Raw genomic sequence first — 20,009 nt, forward strand, 5'->3', positions numbered from 1 at the left:
GAATATTACATGTCCATGGAGCCATATGGAAGGAAAGGGGATTTTTACAAGCATAGGTGTCTCCTATTAAGTACAAAGAAGAAATTAGTCACCTACTACAGAGTGTGCAAAAGCCAAAAGAAGTGACTGTGATGCACTGTAAAACCCATCAGTTTGGAAGCTCCTCAGTTAATACGGGGAGTCAATTAGCTGACAAAATAGCTAAAGAAGTTGCTGGAAAAGGTATCTTTGTACTAATACCAGGGGAAAAGTTGGATGTCCTAGAAAAAAAACCAAATTATAGTCATCATGACAGGCAGCTAGCCACTTTATTAGAAGCTATGGAAAATCCATCCTGTTTATTTATACTGTTGTACACTTACAATTTGAATTCAATCTCAATATGAGCAATACAGAATTTTTGAGCTTCTTGAGAAGAATGTTGTTAGAATAGTTAGAATACTGTAATGTGCCACCCAAAGCAAAATCCTCCGTGTACTAGCATTACACTGTGATTTTCAGAACATTCTTATATAGCAGGAGAAAGCCAGATTTCTGGACCTTTAAAAATCTAAATAGACAAGAATATCAGCTTCATAAGAATTTTTTGTCTATCTTCAATCAAAACTTTTGCACTCCATCTCTTGAAATTATACTTTCTGATACTTCAGATATGTATCCAACAAGGGTAGTTAAATTAAGTAATTTTGTCTTTTTCTCTCAATGTACAAGGTCATTAATTGCAATTGGGACCTTCATAAACCCTAGTCTGCTGATGGGGCGAGAACTCTATTGTTAAATGTATTATGGCAGGGCTGTCTTTGGAGATTGCCTGCTTGATTGCTTTGTAAAGGCCCAATGGCACACAGCAATTAAAATCCATAGACCTTTATAACCCTACTGATGTTTTATGGGCCTTTTTGTGTCCTTCGGTATGGTTTACCATTTGTGTGTCTCCCAGTGGATCTTCTTTTCAGAACTCAAAGTGGAATTTTTTTCCGGACTGATAAAGCTAGTTATACATCATGCGAAAGGTTAATGACTATTTTCAAGAAGAGCTTATGTTTAATGTCATAGGGTGAAAGTTATAGTAAAGAACAATTAAGTAAAATCACTTGCCATTTTCTCATTCTCAAAGTATTTAGATACTACTACTACTACTACTACTACTACTACTACTTACATAGAGACCATTGAGTTGGTAAGTTACTGAATTATTTAAAACTTTTCAGTTAATTTTGTAAAACAAGTCTAACTTAAACAGAACTAAATAATTGGACACTTTGTCTATGTGTACCCATATCCATATGGAATGAAAAAATGCCAGCTTCAGAGAGTGATTCCTAGAATCTTCCCTCACTGAGTCACTTATGGAACGATTACACAGCGGTGGGCCCATGATGATGTTATGTTCTTAGAAGGTATGTGCCTTCATACGTGTTTAAATGTTTTCCTTTCATCTTTCTTAACAATGTACTAACCAACACAAGTAACAGAATCACAGAATCACAGAACAGTTAGGGTTGCAAGGTTCCTCTGGAGATCATCTAGTCCAAACTCCAAAGACAACAAGACAACTATCTAGTAAATGAGAGCTATGTTTCCCCCACACCTCTGGTTTCACAGACAAAACGTCCTTTCAATAACACTTATGTATTTGGAGTCATAGTCAATATACAGTCTTTACTGATCTTGACATTAAAAAATGTATCTGTTTGTATGATTTCTCATTATATATTTGCATCATGTTTTCAGGAAGATAAGAACTGACTGCTAAAATTCAGTATGGAATACCTATTAAGCTTACACATATGATTTAATGGAATGGAAAATGTGCACTATTAAAGGAAAATAATAAAAATTTCCCAGAGATCTCATGAAACTTTTTCCTTAAATCCATTTCTATATGTAGTAGAATAGGTGCCTTCAAAGAACTAAGTTGCACAACACTTTAATTCTAAAACACTATATAGACAAAAATTGATAGAATGGTGGGAAAAGAAGTAAAGATGGAACAGCAAACTAAACAGCCATGAGCTTATTTTCAGGATGCCTTTTGAGAATGCAATAATTCACAACTGCAAACACAAACAGTTTTAGAGCTGAATAGTTTATTTGCTATTTCCTATCAAATGAGGAAAGACTATTTATTTATTGAGAGAAAGGACAGTTTAAATTTGAGGTACCTATCACTTGTTGATTTTCACATCACTTTAACAATTTGTAAATCTAAATGCACTTTTAATTTTGTTCTCAATGCCAGTCACTGTAGCCACTGTAGACCCCAAAGTCTGTATTATTGTAAGCTGGAAAGAATTTGGTGGCCAAAGTGGACCTTCAGAAATTCTCAGCGAAGTTGCTTAAGCCCAGACTAATCATAATTAAAGACATTTGGCTTTAAAGGTATAGCTACATTTCAAAATTGTCCTGCAAAATCTCTACTATTACCAGTGGCACGCAAGATACTAATTGTTAGAAGCTAGAAAATTTGATAAACCAGTGATAAGGAAGAAGGTTATTACTTTTAGTTAGATTAATTGTATTTCATATGGAAATCAGAATGAAACAATGAATACAGAATTTCATAACAACAAAGTAAAAAAGCCACTTTTTGATTTGGTCATCACAGCTGGCAGTCTCAAGACAACAGTTAGTCAATTGGGCCCAGTTTCTTTTAATATATATTTGATTTTCTCATGTCACAACCACAGAAGCAGTCAGGTATTGTGGTCTCCTTGGCTTTTTAGCTGCTATTATTAAGGCTTGTTTGATTATTAAATGTACCAACTGGCATCAAATGTATTTTGTGGTCATGGGTTACTCTCACTTTAGCAAAGAACAGCAGCATAGTGTATACCCTCACAGCAGGAAATTCTTATTTGTAGGATCAACTTTCCACCTCTTAGGTGACTTATAGTATTTGGCACCACATGCAAGAAGAAAATCTGTTGACCCTCAAAATAGAACTTGTTTGGCCCTTGGAGTTTTCATTATTTAGGTCTTACTTCTGAGGCTGGAGACAGAGATTAGAGTCCTTGGTCCAGTTTTTCATAAGGAATATTAGGCAGGTGACCCAACAGCATATTTCATCATAGCTGAGGTCCTAATATGAGTCTGAAATGAAAGGGTTGAGGGTTGTTATCGACACAATTAACTGGATCTGAATTTGATTTGTTGCAAATTAAATCAGTTCTGGTAAAAGGAAGGGATTTTTTTCTTTTTACTCTTTTCTCATCCACCCTTTCTTTTAATAGAATGATGCTCACGAGCCTTTCTCAAATCCATTTATTTATTTAGAAAGGTAGAATCTGTACATTAAAAAACAGAAATACTTTATGTTTGCTGTGATGTGAAATATAAGACAAATTTGGAACAGTAATATTTTCAATGAAATGGAAAACACAATAGCTTTTCTCATAAAATATTACTGTTTAGTGTTTTCTTTTTCTTGTTGATTTTCTTGAGTGTTTTCAGCATGGCTCTGGAGCTGTTTTGTTTGGGGCTTTTTAATGTGTACACAGTTCTTCATGTAGTGTAAACTGTATAGCTAAATTTAAAGAAATAGAACTGTTATGATTTATTCTAGGTAAGAATATGATTCTCAGAAATGCAGTCAATCTTTTCTCTTTCTGTGAATAAAAGACTGGAAGATGAATTAAGAGGAAATATCTATAATATTCAGCTAACTTTCAGGTTTAAAACTGCTTTTATCATTCAAAATACTTATAAGGGAGTGAAATACTGCAAGAGGATGTAGTGACAGGAAAACAGAGAATTGATTCAAACTGAAAGACAGTAGTCTTAGATTAGATATTGGCAGGAAGTTCTTTCCTGTGAGGGTGGTGAGGCACTGGAACAGAGAAGCTGTGGATGCCTCATGCCTGAAAGAGCTCAAGGCCAGCCTGGATGGGGCTTTGAGCAACCTGGTCAAGGGCCCATAGCAGAGGTGTTAGAACTAGATGATCTTCAAGATCCCTTCCAGCAAAAACCATTCTATGATTCTATGATTCTATGAATCTGCAGCACATGCTTTCTCACATAATGTATAGAATAATGTGTTGCTCCCTCACTTGTTTAATTTTAAAATACAACTGGTCAAAAGGGTTTTAAACTGTGTTCTAGCAAATATGGATTATATCAGAATAAAGAACAGGAATGAGTAAATGAACTAGGTGCCTCTCAGTCATATGAAACTACAGAGCATTTGTGAAAAGAGGTTTTATTTATTTATTTATTTATTGGAAGGTAAGGCATTAATGGCACTTAGAGTGGACTTGATCCTCAATATACCATGGTGGTTCTCATGTACAACGGGAACATACTGACTCAAAGAAATAAAGCATATTTAGTGCCTCATTTACAGGACTCCCACCATTCAAGTGGTAATGTTGTTGTAAAGATCAAGCAGTATTCTCCTCAAAGTGGAGAGGACACTTTTCTCCACCTTTCATAGGTGGATCAAAGAGCTGGACCTTTTAAGTGCAATATTTCCTGAAGACTTCAGTACTATGTAGATTGTTTTTGAAGAGGTGTAGTGTTTAGCAGATACATGAACAAAGTTCAGTGAATTCAGAAACACGTAGCCTGAACTGCAAACTTTGGTTACTCTTGTGCTACAGTGGTGACAGGGTTTAATTGGATCTCTGTGCCTCAGTTCTGGAACTCTTGAAGGAAAACAACTGAAGTTGAAGACTTGTGCAGACGTCTCATCCTGGTAATGAGAGGAATCTGGCTGGTCTAGTTTTAAGTAAAATAGCTGAAATAAAAGCTAAATTAAGGCTTTCTGACATGGATGATCAGTGATTGCAAACCAAAGTCTTGAAATTAGTTGACATTTCATATGGTAATCAAAATAGATTCAATGAAGCGACTGAGCTGTCCATTGAGGTCCTCTCCACCATGACATTGATTCAGGAGAAGTAACTCATCAGAGACACTTTGATGAAATCATTTAAGACACTGTGGGAAAATATCTTTTTTGGGAAAATGAATACACTTTGAAAGGTCTGAAGGTTTGTGTTGTTAGATTTTGAAGGTTCTGCAAACGAGACACAATAGAAAACTGTGTTAGGTGGCTGAAACCTAAGAGAACACAATTCTCTGTCTTTATAAATAAAAAATGACAGGTTTTATTACACAGTTATATGAGGCAGAGATGAAACATCCTTCATATAAAATGATATTGCAAGCTAACTACAAGAAACATGAAGCAAGAGTAGAAATTCTGGCAACTGCTTCCAAATAAGCATATTGTGTTTTAAAGACTAATTATGAAAACTGCAAAGGAATATTAAGCAGGACAATGTTTACATTAAAACTACATTTGCAAAACTTCAGTGAAAATGTACATTTTACTTAGGCCAAGTTACCTGGTTTTTCCCCTACACGTACATCTGTTCACTGCAATCTCTCCCATATGCAAGGGTAGAAACATGAATTTGCAAAATCAGGATTTATTTTACTATTCTTTTCAGTATTGATGATCTCCAATAAGTATGAAGTGTAGTGTTAAATAGAGCCTGAAATGGACTCCTTTGTATTTATTTTTGGTTTACATTGTACTATGATATTGTTTACACAAATGGCCCCTGCCCCTGTGAGTGCTCTGCAAGTGTACTATGAATAAAGTAGCTTTTATTCTTTGTTTAAATTTTTATTTAATTATGGGGATTTTCAGTGAGATAGGCTCAGTCAGAGTTAAAGTGAAAAAATTCTAAAATAATGTTTGTAAGTTTTATTTTTCTTTTCAAATCAATAATTTGTTTTAAAATACTAAATTTCTTTTAAGCCACAAGCTAAAATGATGTGACATTATTGTATGGGCCATTCACTAAAAAAGGTGGACTCGATTCTTGCAAACTCAGAATATTCCATGATTCTCTGATTCTAAGATAACATGCAATGTTATTTGGAGACTGATTTTTTTCTGTTCAAAACACTTTAATATAGGATTATTTTTCAGAGTAAGTATTTTTATAAATATGCATAAAAATGCACAAATCTATTTGCACTTTTCCTGAAATAATGGTTAGCTGAGATGGTTTTCCATATAAATTTTTCTACTCCATAAAATATAGAGGTTGGGGGATAAGGGTAAAACATTGTGCCATATTTGACTTTTCCATTTACAAGCTCTTGTAGTAATGTTAACTGTGTCTTTTATGTGTTAATACAAACTAAAGAATAAAATGGGCTTTTTGCATGCCTTTTTCATTTTTCCTATAGTCCCTTGTTTTTCCTAAGATATTGAAGGATTAATTCATTTAGCTTCATTAGTCTCACAGTGTGCCTGTTAGAGCATCCCACAATGTCTTCCCTTCTTTGTGTCATGCAACATGCAACATCTCTTGAGACACCAAAACCCATCTCTCAGAGTTTGTCTTTGGAGAGCCACCACCATGGCTAAACAGATGAACAACAGAGGGCTGTACTGCATGGTGCTTCTCCACAGCAGGAAACACCTCCTCTACTTCCAGACCTCCTCCTATGCAATTCTTATAGTACACTGTAACAGGAGAGATATGTTGTTCTTAGGAGTCAAGACTAAATAAATACAGCCAAACACTTTTGGACTTAAATATGTGATTTTTGCTAGTCTAATAAATGTCATTTACATTGCTGTGTCAAGAGAAGGTTGCAAGGCTGCTCTTTGGATTCATAATGGTGAAGTTGCATGGAAGAATGATGTCAAGTTTTTTATGTCTCACATGTGTACACCCACAGATGACAATCTCCAACAGCGTCTAATTGGAGACTTGACAAACAACTTCAACTAAGTCTTTCCTCTTTTCGCTTCATCAAAGATTCATCTTTCAAGTGCAAAAAACTAAATTAACTTCAGTGTGCTCTCCCAGCACCAGTGATATATCTGGGAATTATCTGCTCCTAAAATCAAATGCTAAATACTTTTAGATAACTCTACAAAGGTGTGGACTGAGAACAGAAGTTTTGTGTCACTACTTCCAATCAAAAGTCTAAGTGAGCTTGTGTAATAGACATGAGTCTGTATAAGCACAGTAGACGGACAAAATCTTGGTAAATGTTTCTATCCAAAAGTGAAGTTAGAAAGGTCTCATTGTATTCTTATGTCAATAACAAAACACCTAGGAATAAATAAATAAATAAATAAATAGACACACTTGTCATCATACTTAATTCAGGAGTTACACAATTCACTGCCAACAACAAAGTAAAAAATTTCCTTATAATTGCAATGGCGCCTGAGGGCTATTTCTGTTTTATGGAGTGCCTTGAGAATAATTCAGGTTTGCAGTTCAGTAGATCAATAAGCAGAGAAGCTGAGTGCTTCAACAAAAACCACAAACAGTAAATATGATTTTCTACCATATAAGCAGAGGCATAAGGTCCCATTGTAAATGTATAATAAAACAGTATAACATATAACCCCAGCTACACTATAGACTCCATTACTCTGGTGATTTATCAGTAAATGTATGTTATTCACTACCGACAACATTGCCAGGTTCAAGCATACACTGAGTAATAATGTTATTATCAGAAAGGTTTTAATGTCTTGTTAATCCAGATGCAAACAAGACATCTGGATAAATTTGAAGAGACATAAATATACTCTTCATCAGTTTGTATGTGCAGAAGAATCTACAGATCTTCAAGTATATAAACACTACATGAATATATGCTTGCTATTGCATTACCACATGGACAGCAAACTTTAATGAAAGTTGAAGAAATATGCTGGAAACAACAGCAGTGACATGGTTCCAGACAGGTGGAAATCCATCACTTTATTATATGTGGGCTGAAGTGTGGATGAAAGAAACATGAGCTCTCGTGAGTAAGGTACATACAATTGTTACAGAAAAAATGAATTGAGGTCCCACCGCTTCTGCCTACAGCATAAGATATTGTCTCCAGTGCTCTTGCTTCTGGAGGTCAAACTGATGAGAACTCTTCATTTACATGTAATTTACATGTCATTTACATAACAGCAAAAACTGGCTGTGTAGCCTAAGCTACTGAACACCATTGAAAATTAAATACCTGATCATTCAGACTTATTTTGAAGAAAGAGGTAGAAACTACAGGAGGGACATAACTAATATTAACAACTGAACTGGGTTAATACCTGAATTCATCATAGTCACTTCTGCAGTAATTGTTAGGATGTGGCCCTAAATGATGCTCCATCTAACACTATTCCAGATGTATTGGCATGAACCTTGACTGGCTGCTGATTAAACTACAATTGTATCAAAACCACTCCCTTTTAGTCCATGACAGCCATGAGATATGGTCATTTAGGACAACAGAATAGTTACTGGAACTGCAGGTGGGCTTAAATACTGGGATTTCTGAGTAGGATAGGCTTGGTGGCGACAATGAAAAAGCCCCATTTCAAAATGTGAGAACAGTCAGAGGACGATAAGAAACAGGCAATTTCCAAGAAGATATCATTTGTCTGACAAAAGGATTTGTATATGATGAGTGAAGGCCAGTTGCATGTGTACAAACCAAAGCTTATCTGTGTGTCTGATCCACAATTGTCTCCATGAGCATTTGTAAAGCCACAATGAAAATGTGGGTGAACCACTTCTTTAGATAGAATATATACTTGTTATTCTCTTTTAGCTCAAGAACAGATAAATGTCACATGTTCCTACCAGGGAAGAAGCAAGAACAAAAAAATACGAAAGAAAAAATATGTGGACATTTGCAAATATGTGAAAATAAACAGAATAGGAAAATATTTTAAAAGTTAAAGTGTCAGAATACAATGTTTCTAACCTTTTTTTAATGCCATATGAACAAGCTATTCCTTATTGCAAGCACAGTGAAAACAGGGAATGGTTAACCATGACTGACTTGAGACCTACCTGATTTTCAAGAAAGACATAGACCAATAGAATGTGTATGCTGTATTTATGGTTGCATTTATTTCTACTTAGTTTCTACTGTTTCTACTTTCATGAGACAGATTTTCTGACTTTTTTCCCACTTTTGACTGCCTGTGCAACTAGTTAAAAGGAACGTATTTCCATTTATCTCTTAACTGCAGTGATGTGATTGAAGTTTTTTTAGAGTCATTTACGAAGGTTTGACAGCAATCTTATCCAAAGATTTTCCATTTGCTCTCTTTTTTTCCTCAATTTGTATTTAACAACAGTCCACTTTTAAAAAATCATAAAAATACAGCTGCACAATGTTCTTCATTGAGAAAGAATTGAGAAAATAAACATAGAAGTAAGTCCATATTATAAAACACTCTTCAGAAGTGAACATAATTAAAACAGACAGATGTTCAGGATTGTCCAGGAAACTGCCCTTTTACACAAAAGCAGTTTATACCTCATGGACACTACTCCATAAATGCCTTGAACTTTTCATTGTGAGGCTTGAGGTCCTACTTTTGGTCATGCTTACTGTATTTTCTTTTACTGCATCTTGGCAGTAATATATGACACTCCTTTATAATTTTAGCCTCCATTTGTCTCAATCATTATATCTAAGACATCAATGGATTTATTGTGAAGGCAAGACAAAAAATGCTTGAAGAGTCAGTAAAAGAAATGAAAATAAAGCGAAATTATGCACCTTTGGGGATAATTACTTTGTTGTTGATGATGATGTTGCTGTTGCTTTTTGCTTGTTTGTTTTCGAGAAAATGGAGGAATGTGAAAAGAAAATAATTTTGTTTTCATAAAGGAGTTTAAATTGAACAAAATCTTATATTTCCATGCAACAGCTACTAGAATCTCTCCTAGAATACTAAAAAACATGTCTTCTTAGGACTGAGAGAATTAACTGTCTTAAGGCAAAGTTGAGCAATTTTCAGTTTATGTGAAACTACAGAATGCTTCATTAAGGATTCTGGAATTCATCTCTTTTCCCAGTTTTCTGCTATCTCTGCAGGAAAGGTGCAGTGCTGAAATTTTCAATTGAAATAGTACAGTTGAAATTTTCCATTGATGAAGACATCTCCACTCTGCTGTGATAGGATTTTAAGCGTCTGACTGCTACCTGGGTGTGTAAGTATAGCAAAACTGGACCTTAGTGTTGTAGGCAGTTCCATCTCATATTCCTAGAGAATTTATTCCTGCAAACCTTATACAAGAATGAAAAAAAAATCTTAGTCTGTGGTCTGCACTTTCTAGAACAGATTTCAGACCTAAATACTAAATGCAAACCTCTTGAGTAAGTATATGGAAAATTGATGGGGAACATGCAGTTTATTGAGGTTGTACCACCAAAAGAGTAGTTTTTGGCAAGTGTGAAAATCAACATAAAACACCCCTCTTTTTTGTGGAACACAAAAATTAGAACTAATTTCTCTTGTGTCATTCAAATAGGCTTTCCTTGCTTGGCTCATTTCCATCACAATCATCCTCCTGGGAGTCAGAGAATTATTTCAGTGGCCACTTTGCAGTAAAGGACATAAGTAGTGTTTTAGTCTGTCAGGTTCTATTTCACATATATATTTCTTTCTGTGGCTAGTAAGCAACAATAATTTCTGCAAAAATAAGCATCCCATTGTAATACTTAATTCTTAATTATATGCTACCTTCTTTTTCCCCTTTCCCTGCTCTCCTTTCTCCCCCTTTCCCACCCACCTTAAAATTTTTAGCTGTATTTAAATGTTCGCAAAACAGGTGGCTCAAGTATTTCCTCACCCTTACAGAGGCAACACAGACAGAATCTGGTCTATATTATGTCAGCCTTCACAAGTGCAGTTGCAGCTGTGTGTTGTGTATCACAAAAAAGAACAATGTTTTAGTGTTATGATACTCAGTATAAATAATATTGATTATTTAAGGCTAAACATTACATTCCAGAAACAGATGGAAACATGCTTAAGCTGCCCTGTTACAGTGGCTCCTTACCATTCCTTCTGGGTGCCACCAGCTCAAGCCAGATATTTCTCCTGATGACATTGTGGCAGATAAAACATGACTGTTTGTTCTTCTCTTCCTTTCAAGTTACTTCTTGCTTACTCAGTTGCTTATTCTGTACTGAGAAAGAAGGACCAATGTCAGTAACTCCAAAGGGGTTTGGTTTGGGGTGTGTGCTTTAGCGGGTGCTATCAGTTCAATCCCAGAGGGTATGTGGAAGTACTCATGAGCTGTTGTCCCCACGCCCTTCTCTTGTGCTTTATTGGTCTGGCTGAGATGGAGTTAATTTTCCCTGTAGCAGCCCCCATAGTGCTGTCCTTAGGTAGACATGAAGGTTTTGATAACATACCAGTACTCTGGCTACTGCTGTGCAGTGCTGGTACCTCAGCAGGGCTGTCTCTCCAGCATTTTCCCCTCACAAGTAGAATGGGGATAGGCAGTTCCTCTGGAGAAAGGACATAGCCAGGACTGCTGGCCTAAACTGACCAAATCATACCATGTCTGCTCAGCAATAACAGCTAAGAGAAAAGAGGATGAAGAGGCTTTCATTATTACAATGTTTGCTTTCAATGCTATGCACTGAATCCCTGCTTCCTGGGAAGTGGTTAGACAACACCTACAGATGGGAACTGTTTTCCTCTGCTTCCACACATGATCTTTGACCTTGCTGTTTTAAATTGCTTTTATCTTGTCCCATGAAGGTTTTTTTCCATCTTATTGTCTTCCCTAGCCCTCATCCTGCTAAGAAGGGAAATGATAAATCATCTTAGTGGGTACTTGGTTATCTGTCAAGGTCAACCCAACAGACCTTCCAAGTTTTAAGTGTGCTTACACTCTTGAGTGTACCCAGGGCTCAGCACAACAACTGCCTCAACCCTCCATTATTGGTGCCCTCCAACAGAAATGCAGCAGCTGATTTTTTTTGGTTGGGTTTTTGCATTCCTTTGAAATAACTTACATATCACTATTTTTGAAAACTTGTGTAATTTTGATAGAAACAGTATGCATTTATTTTCTAGTAAACAGCAGGTATTTATGGCTTCCACATCTGCTCAGTCTGCTTGTCCACTTAATGTTCTGCTGTATTGTGACTTATTTTACAAACACAAATCAAAGACAATATCCCTCTCTTGGAGAGCTTGAGGGCAATTTTCAAAGGAGCAGTATTCAGATAGGCAACCAACTTTCACTCCCTTCAAATGGATTGAGTATCTAATTGTATTTTATGCCTTTGTTTTAGGATTTAATAATCCTGTCTGGCAGCACAACTGGCAGCAAAGAATTCCTCAATGATATCTATTCTCATGCCTGAAGTCACTGACAAAGCATGGTTGCTCCCCTATCAGTCAGTTCTTACATTATGACCATAGGTATGAGATAAGACAGGAAAAGGTTAGTTCTCTGGTTTTTGGGGGATTTTTTCCCTGGGACCTGGCAATGCTGACTAAATTCCTAAAAACAACAAAAAAACCCAACAAAAAAACAAACAAAAACCAAAAAATAAAGGGTGAGATGGGGAGGTGTCTTGGGGTGATTTTAGATATGTATCCCCTATCACCTGCTCTATGCCTAGACATGAATCCTATGCGTTTCTGGACCTTTAAAACTGGGTCCAAGAAAAAGGAAAAAAAAAAAAAAAACAGGCTAACTTTTCAAAGCAGTTTTTTGTTCAAAGACACAAATACACATTCCCCTGCATTCTCCTGTGGCGGCAAGAGGGAGAAACCACCTTTCCTGCTTTTAGCCTGCCTGCTCTCAGCTCCTTTTCTCAGGAGAGAGACAGCCTGCTAGCTGAGGCAAACTTTCTTTTCCCTGGAACTTTGGTTTCTTCTTCTTGTCCTGTGGACTGTTCAACAACACCAGAACATTGGCTGGGAGACCTTACACCTTGGCCCAGAGGGGCCCACGCCAAACCCCGGCTCTGGAGAGGAGAGGGCCGCACCAACAAAGGACTTTGAATCTTCTCAGGTCTTCTCCACAGCAAGAGACTTTATTATTTAGCATTAGTCTTTTCCCGTGCCTGCATACATGATGTTTGTTAAAGAAATAGATTTTTTTTCCCTTTCACTTTCCTCTGAGGAAAATTCTTTCCAAACCTGGTGGGGGAGGGATGGCTGAACCCTGCCTTCTATCAGAGGACGTTAATTTCCAACATTCCTCCAAATTTGTTTCAAACCGGGACAGAAGGAAAAGGGAGAAAAGGGAGAGCAAAAGGAGAAACAGAAATAGGTCTCATGTCAGCAGATTTCCTAGAACATGAAATTAAAGATGAAGGAAATTAATTTTTCATGAACTGCCTTCAGAATTCAGCTTCTTAATCTTACAGCCTGTTTATTACACTAAGGACTGCAATTACTTGCCATGGAGGGCTGAAGCACTAGTAGATCAGTACTCAGTAACCAAGTATTGACTAATACCTTGTCCTGTGGAGTAAGTTTCTTGTTGAACTGATGCTAAAAGTGGCATTTCAGACATCTTTGGTTCCTCATATGACTCATGTTTTTGATGCATTCATTGTGATATTCTTTCATTCAGAATAGAATAATTCTATCCCAAGAACTCATGCCTTTCTTCTAGTGCAATCATAGTTTTTTTAATATGAAATATGGCTCTATTTCAGCACCAAAATTCCTAGAAATCAAATTTATTAATAAAAGCTGAAAGCAATAACTATTACTGACAAAGGAGAGTGACGAGTCTCATGATCAAACAGCTTCTTGAATGCCAGATCAAGAGTGTATTTGCATTACTGTCTGGTATCTCACAAAAAGCATTTTATAAGCATCAACACATTGACAGAGCTGGCTTAAAGAGCTGAAATAAAATAGTGACCAAAAATGAGACTTTCACAATGATGTCACTAGAAATGTTAACTGTGATTTGATGTCTTATTAAATACCTGCTTTGTTCATTCCTGTACAAAAAATATTTTATCTTACCATGACTGTGACAGGGATGGGAAAGATGGGACTAAAAGGATATGAAAGAAAGAAAGAAAGGAGACTGAAATGGTCAGGGGATGCTAAGTGTTATGAATGGATGATGTAGGTTTAAGTAAGTCCCTGCCTTTTGCCCAGGCCTCTGGCAGCAGGCAGTCATGTTATGGAGGTTGCCAGCACCCCAAGACCCACTCTCATTTGTAAGTTCTTTAAAAATGGCTGATTCAGTCTTTTGTAGAATGAATTATTTATTTAATAGACACAAAACTAACAGATGTAAGACTTAAACCAGACTATTACTACACAGGAATAAGACAAAAGGTAATACTAGTATTATACACGCGGGGTTAAAGGTACCAATGAATTTACAGCTAGCTAAGAAATAGTATAACTTAGGATCCAATGTTTCTCACCACCAAATTATTGAAGGGGCACACATCGAAATCCTTTCCCTCAATTTATGGAAAAGTAACAGTGAAGTTGTGTCCAAGCTCTGAGAAGAAATAATTTCGCATGTTCCCAAGGAGTGTGTAAGAGACTTCTGCCTCTGTGATAAACTGTAGTACTTTTATAGTGTAAAAACAGGCCTTTTGGTCACCTATGTTTTTTTATCTCTTCCCACATCTGTTAAGCTGGCAGACTTTTGGTGCCAGGAGATGAACCCACTGGGCCTTGCCCACCTGGGTTATCTCTTCTATCTGCACCAGCCACCTGTGGTGGGCAGAGGGGTGATATGCCCTGCCACACTAACTGAGTGCTAATTTGAGCTGTAAGATATGAAAAGGACTGCAGTGAGGTGTGTGATACCCAGCTTCCATCCACACCTTCGTTGTTGTTACCCAAATTGGAGGTAAAATTGTCTAAGTGGGGACAGTGCATCAGCCCACTCCAGGTTGACTCCAGGATACAAGCATGCTTCTCATGCCTAGTTAGTCTGTTAGGAGAAACCTGCACTAGGTTCAAAGTTTATCTTAGTAATGTTTTAAAATTGTACATATTAGCACTCAAATGTGCAGCCCACCAGTTGTTCAATCCGCCAGTGGATCAACTCTACTGTAGATATAAAACTTCACATCTCACTTTACTTTACTCATCCCACCTGAGTAAAAGCCATCTTGCTAAGGATTGGGCTGATGATCTCTGTTGTTGCTGATGACACCTTGGTTCCGGAAGAAACAGCAAATGTTGGGAGAAAGACACTGATGGAAAGAGAAGTGAGGAGGCCTAAGACATGAAGTGCCAGAGCCCTGATGGCACAAACAATACACCTGACTAGGCACCTTTGGGGTGTTCTGACTCACCCTGCTCAATGGCCCTGGGGCTGCATCCTAGTCTGGGGCTGCCTGTCTATGCTGAAACTGCCATTAGGGCTGCAGGGTCCATTGGAGCTGCAGGGTCCCTCCATGGAGCAAGCATTATGATCTTCATGTATTTTAATAATAATTCATTTTCATCAGAAATCAGTTCAGAGATCTAAAATATTCTGATGATGAATTCTAATCTGTGCATGTCAGTATAGATTTTAAAAATGTGCCGCATATTTTTAAACAAGGAGCAGCACTACACTTCTTGAGAATAATCATAGAGGAGGTGCAACTAATCAGAGCCCTAGTTTACTTGTTCCTGAATAGCAGGTATTCCCAAAACTGAAATACCATGTTTGAGTTTCTGCTGAAAGAGGATTGGTGAGTGGATCTATTGTTTGAAGTCTGACTTGATTGTAGGCATTGCACACAGCAGAATTAAATATAAACCATTTAAAGTTTTTTTCCCTACAGCACTACATTCTCAGATGTATAAGCTGGGGGTTATCTTTGAAAAAAAATTAAACAAATCCAACATGTCTCTGTGACCCTTTCCTCCTGTGTAAACTAGAGTACAAGTAATAGGAAAGGAAGTCTGCTTGAGGAGCTCTTTCTCCCAGAAGTCACCTGCCTGTGACTCCATCCTGTATTTCTTCTCTTTCCTGAAGTTCTGTTTTACCTGATGCCCCTCAGTTTGGTCCTGCCACAAGGAAGATCCCACACTTTTGATTCTTTCTTGATACTACTGTTGACACAATGTGCCATGATTTTTTTTTTCCAAAAGCTGTGCACACACAGATTAGTCTTGAGTCTCAACATTAGTGCTGCAACAACTTCCCACTTGCACTCCAAGCCAAGCAACAGCAGCATACAGTGGATGCTCTGCTTCACAGTTTTTATAATTTGAAGTGGCTAATGAAAGCCACATCTGTTTGAGAGGGTAAAAAATCTCTTGTCCTCATCTTGGAAGAGTAGAGAGAGGCGCAATATTCTTTTTCACTGGCTAGAGTTAGCGCTGTAACTTTCTGTCCCAGCTACAGCAGTAAAAGCATGTGGTGATGGATCCCATCTGTGTACACTCAGCCAGCTGTATGCTGAGCAGAAAGCCATCAGCAAACTGTCAAGCTTGGCCTTATTTTCCTGAGAGGATGAGACTCTTTTTAAAATAAATCTTGTAGTGTCCTGAAGTTATTGCCTCATTTATGAGGCTCTAAGATAAAGTCTGTTCTAAATAGAAGGGAAAGAACAGCATCTTCAATATCACTAGCTGGTAGCTCTTAGGGAATGCCAGATCTTTAGTGATGTCTACATATACCCCTTTCTCTTGTAAGTTTACTGTATGCCTGCCAGAGAGGACTGATTATTTTTGCTGTTTGCTTCTATATCACTGACTTTTTAACCTAACCTTTTATGTCTGTTTTACATTTAGCCTGTTGCAGGATAGGTGTTCAGTCAAATGGTGGTTTCACTTAAACTAGAATAAATGTACGGGGCTGCAAGGTAGCCCAATTTGGCCTCTCTTGTGGACAAACATGAAATGAAATAACAGAATAAAGAAGGCAGCCTATTGCCACCCTGTGAAATATAGAAGTATATGATTTCAACTAATCTTCTACAGCACATTTTTCCTTGGTCTTTTTCTTTATCTCAACACAAAGCAGCAGGGAGGAATGCAGGGTTAAAAATTGGCAAGTGCCTGAACATCCCTTCAATTTAAATTTGTCTGAGAGCTCAGTCTTCAGGTAATCTGCTCACAAAACCAAAGAAAAGTGGGATGCTTTTTGGTTTTCTCTGGAGATCAGGAATAACATACAATCTGGAATACTCATGTGATTTTCACAGTATCAGTCCTTTACAGGCCATCATATGTACAGTCCTTGTAGATTTTTTCATGTTCTCAATTCTACCTCAATATGAAATGTATTTTTCAATGATTGTGACTCAATTAATAATTTCTACATTATCCCTTGATCACCTATGAATATAAACTTTAACACACTGTGCGTTAATATCTTGAAATTCTTCAGGCTGCAAACAGGTTGATCTGGAATGAAAATCTTATTACATATGATTAGTATTTTATATATGTGTCCATTTCATTAGCATTTAATGGTAAAACTCACAATTTTTTTGATCTATAAAATCCATGAGTAGGAAAGAAATTATTACTTTGAGGCTATAAATGCCAGGCACAGATAACATATAAAAAAACTAAAGGATGACAATTTTAACTGGCAAAGGAAGAAATAAAGAATGGTAAAATCAAGAACTATTGCTATTTTCCACACTGAAATGGTGGAGTCTGAGAAACAGAAATCTGGATATAGCCCAGAGGCAGTCCTGGCTCAGAAATGAACATTTCCTCATTTCTAGTGCCACATTTATTTGCCTTCAGTTTTGGGGGGAAGGGGGAGAACAGCATGGGGGAAAAAATGGAAAAAAATAGGGAAAGAAACCCCAAACAAACCAACCAAACAAACAGACAAAGAAAAAAAAAAACCAAACAAGCAAGCAAGCCAAAACCAAAGCCAACAAAAAAACCCCCACCAAAATCCCAACAAGCCTGGCAGCCATATTCTCACTATCCTCCAAAGTTCTTTGTAAGATCTGAATAAGGTTGTGCTCTGATCATATTCATTTGCTAAGGCAAAGCTCTGGCTGTTGGGAATTCTAGTACTGAAATGGTTATTACGACTTTGCTGAAGGCAGCTATTACTCTAGTTATCTAAAGACAAGGAAAGACAAGACCCTGCAAAAATGAGATTTTAATCACTGTGTTGTTTTATTTGATACTGATTTTAATCATTCCCCCCGCCTTGAGCCTTATTTTTATTAAATTACAAAATATAAAAAGGCTTTTGAGACCTCCAAGCGGTTTCTGATTTGAAGTTCTGAATTTGGATACTGTAGAATTAAGTATCTGGAAGAACATTGCACTGCAAACCTTAAAGCTTCTTTTATACTTAACATTTTTCTGTCTTTATAGAAATATATAGTAATTTAGCAAACAGTCTTACAAAGTACAAAAACAAATAATGCTTAAATGCAAGAAAATTAGTTTGTCCTCTGTAAAAAACAAAAGTAACCAGGCGTTTTGTCTTAGCACACTGTATAGCTCTGCTTATGATTGCTGTATAGCTCTGCTGATAATGGTTTCATAGGACCTCTGTTGGCATGTGGTCTCTTTGAACCCACACACCACTCATTGGTTCCTTAATTTTTCATTTACCCTTTTTTTCCTGACTGTTTCTCATAGCTGTATGCTGTCCTTTGTCACCACTAGATTAAAACCCTGTAGAACTTTCACCAAATACCCTTAAACAATAACATAACAGCACAAGATAAAGTAAGAAACCTACTAAACAACTGTAAGGGAAATACAACACTCAGCATGTTCATTTAAAAATTGATTCTGGTCTATCCAGAAGGTAAAATTTCCTGGTTTGGGTAAACATAAATAGGAAGAGCTATGACCTAGAATTTGAGATAATAATTTAGAAGAAATATTTTATGGAATGAACACTTATTTTTCCCAATGTGCAAAAAACTGTTTTCACTGCCTGGTGGGTTAACTGAAACTCTTATTAAGACTTTATATACGTAAATATATGAACAGATTAGCTGTTTCCATCCAGTAGTACACTTACTGTTTCTTTCACAGGGTAAGGTCTAAATTTTATCTGTTATACATTTGATAATTTACAGGACACTGTAGGCTACAAACGTTATGTGCTAGCAAAAGTATGACCAATGTAACTTGCTCTAAAAGGTTTAAAAATTTGTCAGTTATAACTACTGTCTGTATATGTAGAGATACTGTTTTCTGGATATCTGCCAGACTACATTTCCTTTGAATAGCCAAACAGCATGTTCCAGTCTGGGCAAATTTAGAAATATATCCTCTGAGAGAAGGCACAACCACCCCTCCCCCACCAGGTTCAGGAAAAAATAAATTTTCCTCGAAGGAAAGTGAAGAAGATAAAACTATTTATTTAACAAACACATGGGAAGGAAAATAATGTTAGATGGTAAAATCTTTCCCTGTAGAGGAAAAAACCTGGGAAAGTGTTCGAGTCCTCCCTTTGGTCTCCTCGGAGCTGGGGCTTGGGCCGGGGCCAGGCCCTCTGTGCCCAGTGGAAAGTCCTCCCGACGTGCTCTGATGTTACAGCAATCAAGCAGTCCAGTAGAAAAGGGGAAAAAATCCGGAATTCCAGAGAAGGAAATCCAAAGTCCAACTCTCAGTCTCTCTCCGGAGAACAAGCAACTGAAAAAAAAACTGGCCAAAAGCTGACTGGAAAGCAGCAAGCCGGGTGCTTCCTCCCTCCCCTGCCGCAGCTGGGGAAAAAAAAACCTGCTATCTTTTTGTAACCTTGAACAAGCTGCAAACTGCTTTGAGAAAGTTTTGCTCAGTTTTTTCCTTCCCCCTTTCAGGCTCAGTTTAGAGGCATAGAAAGGCACAAAAATTAATTTCTGGGCATAGGCAGTGATATGGGATACACATCATAAGGTCACCCCAAGACACAGCAGAGGGAATTCTGAGAATATAGAAAGTCATAGTGGACAGTGGAAAATCAACAAGATTATAAAATACAGCTGACCAAATTTACCCTTTCTCTTTGTTTGGAGATAATCATTCAACTTCAGCTAATAATACACTGTAGTAGCCAGTGAGCCCGAGGTACAAGGAATAAAGAAAAGCCTCCAGTAAGACAGTCCCTAGTACCAGAGACTTCTGTCAGGTCAGGGTGAGAAGAGAAACCTCTCCCAGAATGCTTTGTGTTGCTGTGTTAATGTACCCCAGTTCTGTGTTCCTGGTTGGCCGCTGGCTGCCCCTCCCCCTTGCTACCTTATATGTTTCATGTCCTAGAAAGTTCTCCACTCCAGGTTCCCCCCATTGGCCTTTGCCCTTCGCCTCTCCC

General features: G+C 37.3%; 1 long non-coding RNA gene across 1 annotated transcript; it reads right to left on the reverse strand.

The window, feature by feature from the left end:
• Window positions 1-343: 343 nt before the first annotated feature.
• LOC109143663 lies at window positions 344-19,191 on the reverse strand. The gene is made up of 3 exons (XR_002043971.3): window positions 19,148-19,191; window positions 10,839-10,967; window positions 344-5,017 (listed from the first exon to the last, which is right to left on the reverse strand). It is a non-coding gene; the product is annotated as an uncharacterized LOC109143663 (long non-coding RNA).
• Between the last annotated feature and the right edge of the window lie 818 nt (window positions 19,192-20,009).

Source organism: Corvus cornix, chromosome Z (assembly GCF_000738735.6).
Source record: "Corvus cornix cornix isolate S_Up_H32 chromosome Z, ASM73873v5, whole genome shotgun sequence".
NCBI classification, from domain to species: domain Eukaryota; kingdom Metazoa; phylum Chordata; class Aves; order Passeriformes; family Corvidae; genus Corvus; species Corvus cornix.